The following is a 5,991-nucleotide window of genomic DNA, read 5'->3' as shown; positions in this document are numbered from 1 at the left end:
GCGGCGACGTTAGGCGCCATTACGTCCTATTATGAAATTGGGTCATGACACAATAAAATGTTTACACGAACCAACATAATGAATCACCTGAAGCAAACTCCCAAAACCCAGTACCACAAGTGCATGAGCATCAACTAGGAAATCTATCACTCTACACACGTCAAGTCTCAAGTCGCAATGTAATAAATGAATTTAATAGGCAACAGACAACTCAAATAGTACAGTTATAGCATGGCGGGAACCTAAGTCTACTCGGACATAACATGAATCTAGCTACACACAAACTCTCATCACCTTGTGCGTATGTAGCCCCTACAACAAGTAACACATAACAATTACATCACCTAGGGGTAGTTTCCCCCTCACAGAGTTAGACGGGAGACTTACCTCGCTCTGAAGTTCCAAAACCAGCTCCAAGGCCTTTCTAACATCTCAAACCAATGCCCGTTGATCCAGAACTATTCAAACAACGTGCAAACCAGTCAAAATATATTTTAATACCCATAATTAATCAATTTAAATAATTTCCAACTCCGCTCGAAAAGTTGATGAAGACAACCCTCGGGCCCACGTGCCCAGGTTCCAAAATTCTTTGAAGGTAAACTTTACCCATAACCTTACGAACTCAAAAATATAATTTATTCTCAATTACATGTCAAATTTCATGGTCAAAATCCAAAAATACCAAATTTAAGGTTTTCTACCAAAAATCCCACAATTTCTACAATTTCTCATGCTTAAATCCACATATAAATTATGTATTTAACTCATAATATGTGAAAATTACTTACCTTGATATAGATGATGAAAATATCTTCTTAAAGCTACCCATCAATCACCCAAACCAAGTGAGAAAATGAGGGAAATGAGCAAAACCCCGATTTTTAAAATAATATGCCCAGCAGACCTTCCGCACCTGCAGAAAATCCATCGCAGGTGCGGTTCCCTCCAAGCCAGGCGAAATCCGCTTCTGCGGACCACTTTTCACTTCTGCGCGATCGCTTCTATGGTCCACCACGCGCTCCTACACTCTTGCACGTATGGAGATCTTCCGTTTCTGTGACCCCAGCTGCCCATCTCGTTTTCCTCTTCTGCGGAGCACCCTTCGCATATGCGGGCTCGCAGATGCGGAAACACACTAGCATCTGTGTAACAACCCAACCGGTTGTTTTTCCATCTAGAACTCCGTTCACCTAAATAAGACTCCTCGTATGTGCTTTTACTATTTTATGACTTACGGGGATGGTTAGTTCGGGATTTGGAAGGGTTCGGGTTGAAATCGGAACACTTGGTTCCTTAGTTGGCTTTAAAAAGGCTAAGTTTGACTTCGGTCAATATTTTGAGAAAACGATCCCGAAATCGATATTTGACTGTTCCAATAGATTTGTATGATGATTTTGGACTTGAACGTATGTTCGAATCGGGTTTTGGACAACCCGGGAGCGTTTCGTCGCTTAATAGTGAAAGTTAGCTATTTGAAGGTTTTAAGGTTCTTTAAATTTGGTTTGGAGTAGGTTTTGGATTAATTGAGGTCTGTTCGGCATTTCGAGCCTAGGAATAGTTCTGTATAGCGATTTAACACTTGCACGCAAAATTTGGTGTCATTCTGAATAGTTTAAGTATATTTCGGCGCGTTCGGAGTAAGTTTGAAGAATTTAAAATTTCTATGTTGAATCAATTTGGTTTGGGGTATGATTCTTAGTTTTGATGTTGTTTTACATCTTTTGAGGGTTCGAGCGATTCCGTTTTATGATTTCAAACTTGTTGGTATGTTCGGGCGGGGCCCCGGGGGCCTCGGGTGTTAACTGGACAAGGCTCGGGCCAAGTTTGGACTTGGGAGGAATAGCTGAAGCTTCCAGCTTCTGGTGTAATCGCACCTGCGGTTAGACAGCCGCAGGTGCGAGCCCGCAAATGCACAATTTTGGCCGCAGAAGCGTCTTGGAGCCTTGGATAGTAGACTGCAGAAGCGTCTTGGAGCCTTGGATAGTGGACCGCAGAAGCGGCATGGTGTGCGCAGAAGCGATCGCGCTTCTGCGATGAAGAGCCGCAGAAGCGAGACCGCAAAAGTGGAAAAACATCTGCAGATGCGGCCAGCCCTAGCCCTGTGCATCACCGCAGATGCGGCCCTCTGCCTGCAGATGTGGCCCTCTGCCCGCAGATGCGAAAATCGCAAAAGGCAGAAACTTCATTTAAGTCGGGGCAAAGCCATTTTTGAGCCCGTTCTTTTCTTTCTTGGGCAATTTTGGAGCTTCTTGAAAGTGGTATTCACCTAGCAACATGGAGGTAAGTTAAATCTACCTATTGTGAGTTAAATATATAGATTATGGGTAGATTTTAACATGTATATTGTGGAAATCAAGGGTTTAGATTGCACGTCCGCACCGGGATTCCAGGAGGTCATAAGTTATATGTTGTGGTTCATGGATAGTATGACTCAGGCCGGTTTATTTCTGGCGGACCCAGCCACATCTCAGGCGAGAGGGGAGCACAAAACCCTACCGTGCAGGCTCATGGGCATGCAGCTGCGGTATATCAAACCCAGAGTGCACTACCCGTAGGCGGAGCCCAGCCAGTGGCAGCAGCTACCCCTGAGCCCAGACCAGCTGTGGCCAGTGAGCCGCAGAAGCTATTGGATAGATGGACCAGGCTACATCCTCCTTTCTTTGGGGGTGAGTGACATGAGGATCCCCAGGATTTCGTTGATCGGTGCAGGGACAGACTGCACAACATGAGGATATTGGAGTCCCATGGGGTAGACTTTTCTACCTTTCAACTGGAGGGCAGGGCCCGTAGATGGTGGAAATCCTATCTTCTGGGAATACCACCAGATTCTCCTCCCATGACTTAGGACAGGTTTACTCGTATTTTCCTGGATAGGTATATTCCACCCTCCTAGAGGGAAGAGTTGCAGTTTCAGTTCGAGCAGCTCCAGCAGGGTTAGATGTCAGTGACCGATTATGAGGTGAGGTTCTCTGAGTTGACTCGCCATGCACTTATGATACTACCTACTGATGCAGAGAGAGTACAGAGGTTTGTTGCGGGTTTTCACACTGGCATTCAGGCTACTATGGCCCGAGAGGTTGAGAAGGGAACTTCTTATGAGCTGGTTGTGGAGATAGCTCGAAGGATTGAGGGTGTGCGTCAGCATAACCGAGAGCAGGTTATGAGAGATAAGCAGTTTAGATATTCTGGAGAGTTCAGAGGTGCCCCGTCTGTGGGTAGAGGTCAGTTCGTGAGAGGTCAGTTCAGCAGGCCCCCATAACCAGCACCACCGCCTCCTAGGGATGCTCCAGTGCGACCTTATTTCAATGCTATACCGGAGAGTTCTTACCGCCCACCAGCTATTCAGGTTCTTCCAGTGGGTATTCAGGTCATCAGGGCTAGACTTCAGGTCATTAGTCCACCATACCAAGGGGTTGTTTCGAGTGGGGGGATTTCAGTCATATGTGGGGGTTCTGCCCCAGGCTTCAGGGTAGGCCAGTGCAGCAGGGTCAGCAACCTATGATTACAGCACCAGTTGCTCCACCGGCCGTCCGACCGCCCAGAGGCGGTGAGCAGGTGGGTAGGGGCCATCCTAGAGGTGGAGGCCAGTCAGGTGGCTCACCAGCTATGTTCTATGCTTTTATGGACATACCAGATATAGAGGCCTCAGATGTCGTGATCACAGGTATTATTTCTATCTGCGGCACAGATGACTCAGTACTATTTGATCCAGGGTCTACATATTCCTATGTGTCATCTCTATTTGCTCATTTCCTAGGTGTTTCTCGTGAATCCTTGGGTACTCTTGTTTATGTGTCCACTCTTGTGGGCGATTCTGTTGTTATGGACCGGATCTACCGATCTTGCATTGTTACTTTCTGTGGTCACGAGACTAGAGCGGATCTTCTACTACTTGATATGATCGATTTTGAGATCATCCTGGGCATGGACTAACTATCCTCATATCATGCCATCCTAGATGCCATGCTAAGACTGTTACTTTGGCGATGCCAGAGTTGCCTAGATTGGAATGGAAAGGTTCGTCTATCAGTACATCTAGTCGGTTTTGTTTTTTGAAGGCTCGACACATGGTCTAGAAAGGTTGTTTGGCTTATTTGGCTTATGTTAGGGACACTACTACAGAAACTACGATGATTGATTCAATGCCCATAGTTCGAGAGTTATCCGATGTGTTTCCTTTTGACCTTCCAGGCATGCCACCAGATCGTGATATTGATTTTTGTATTGATTTGGCTCTAGGTACCCAGCCTATATCTATCTCACTGTATCGCATGGCTCCAAAAGATTTGAAGAAGTTAAAAGATCAGCTTGAGGAGTTACTATCCAAAGGGTTCGTCAGACCGAGTGTGTCACCTTGGGGTGCACCGGTATTATTCGTGTAGAAGAAGGATAGAACTATGCGGATGTGTATTGATTATCACCAATTGAACAAAGTTACCATTAAGAACAAGTACTTGTTGCCGCGTATTGATGATCTATTTAACCAGTTGCATGGTGCTAGGGTGTTCTCTAAGTTCGACTTGAGATCGGGGTACGATCAGTTGAAGATTCGGGATTCGGATGTTCTGTAGACTGCTTTACGGACTAGATATGGTCATTATGAGTTTCTGGTGATGTCCTTCGGTTTGTCTAACGCCCCGACGGAGTTTATGGATTTGATGAACAAGGTGTTCAGACCATATATTGATTCGTTTGTCATTGTATTCATTGATGACATTTTGATCTACTCACGCAGTAAGGAGGAGCACGAGCAACATATGAGAGTGGTGCTTCAGACGTTACGGGAACAAAAGCTATATGTTAAGTTCTCCAAATGTGAGTTTTGGCAAAACTCTGTAGCATTCTTGGGACATATCGTGTCAAGCGAGGGTATTAAAGTTGATCCCAAAAAGATTGAGGCAGTTCAGAATTGGCACCATCCCATCTCGTCTCGGTGATAGAGATCGGGAGTTTTCTGGGGTTAGCAGGTTATTATCATCGGTTCGTGGAGGGATTTTCATCTATTGTAGCACCTTTGACTAAATTGACCCATAAGGGTGCTCCGTTCCGATGGTCCGATGATTGTGAGGTGAGCTTTCAGAAGCTCAAGGCAGCATTGACTTTAGCACCAGTGTTAGTGTTGCCTTCCGGTTCGGGGATGTATAACGTGTATTGCGATGCTTCATGCGTTGGCCTGGGTTGTGTATTGATGTAGGAGGGGCGAGTTATTGTATATGCTTCACGTCAGCTAAAGCCTCACGGGAAGAATTATTTGGTGCATGATTTGGAGTTAGACGCGATTATTCACGCTCTAAAAATCTGGATGCATTATATTTATGGGGTGTCGTGTGAGGTTTACACGGATCATCGCAGCTTGCAGCATTTGTTCAAATAGAGGGATCTAAATTTGAGGCAGCGCAGATGGCTGAAGTTACTAAAAGATTATGATATTACTATCATTTATCATCCGAACAAAGCAAATGTAGTTGCAAACACCTTGAGTAGAAAGGCGAAGAGTATGGGTAGTTTGGCCTTCATTTCAGCAGAGGAGAGACCATTGGCTTTGGATATTTAGTCCTTGACTAACAGACTTGTAAGGCTGGATATTTCAGAGCCCAGCCGAGTTCTTGCATGTGTTGTTACCCGGTCTTCACTATTTGAGCGGATCAAGGCTCGCCAGCTTGATGATCCACACTTGTTGGTTCTTCGAGAGATGGTACTATGGGGTGGTGCCAAGGAAGCTACTATTGGCAAGGATGGTGTTCTACGACTCCAGGATTGTCTATGTGTTCCTAATATGGATGGTCTAAGGGAAAAGATCCTAGAGGAGGCACACAGTTCTCGGTATTTTATTCATCCAAGTGCTACGAAGATGTATCGTGACCTGAGGCAGCATTATTGGTGGCGGCGGATGAAGAAGGACATAGTTGAGTGTGTAGCTAGGTGCCTAAATTGCTAGCAGGTTAAGTATGAACACCAGAGGCCAGGTGGCCTACTTCAGAAGATGAC

Source organism: Nicotiana tomentosiformis, chromosome 7 (genome assembly GCF_000390325.3).
Source record: "Nicotiana tomentosiformis chromosome 7, ASM39032v3, whole genome shotgun sequence".
In the NCBI taxonomy this organism is placed as follows: Eukaryota; Viridiplantae; Streptophyta; class Magnoliopsida; order Solanales; family Solanaceae; genus Nicotiana; species Nicotiana tomentosiformis.
The sequence above is the reverse complement of the archived record's forward strand: the minus strand, read 5'-3'. Positions refer to the sequence as shown.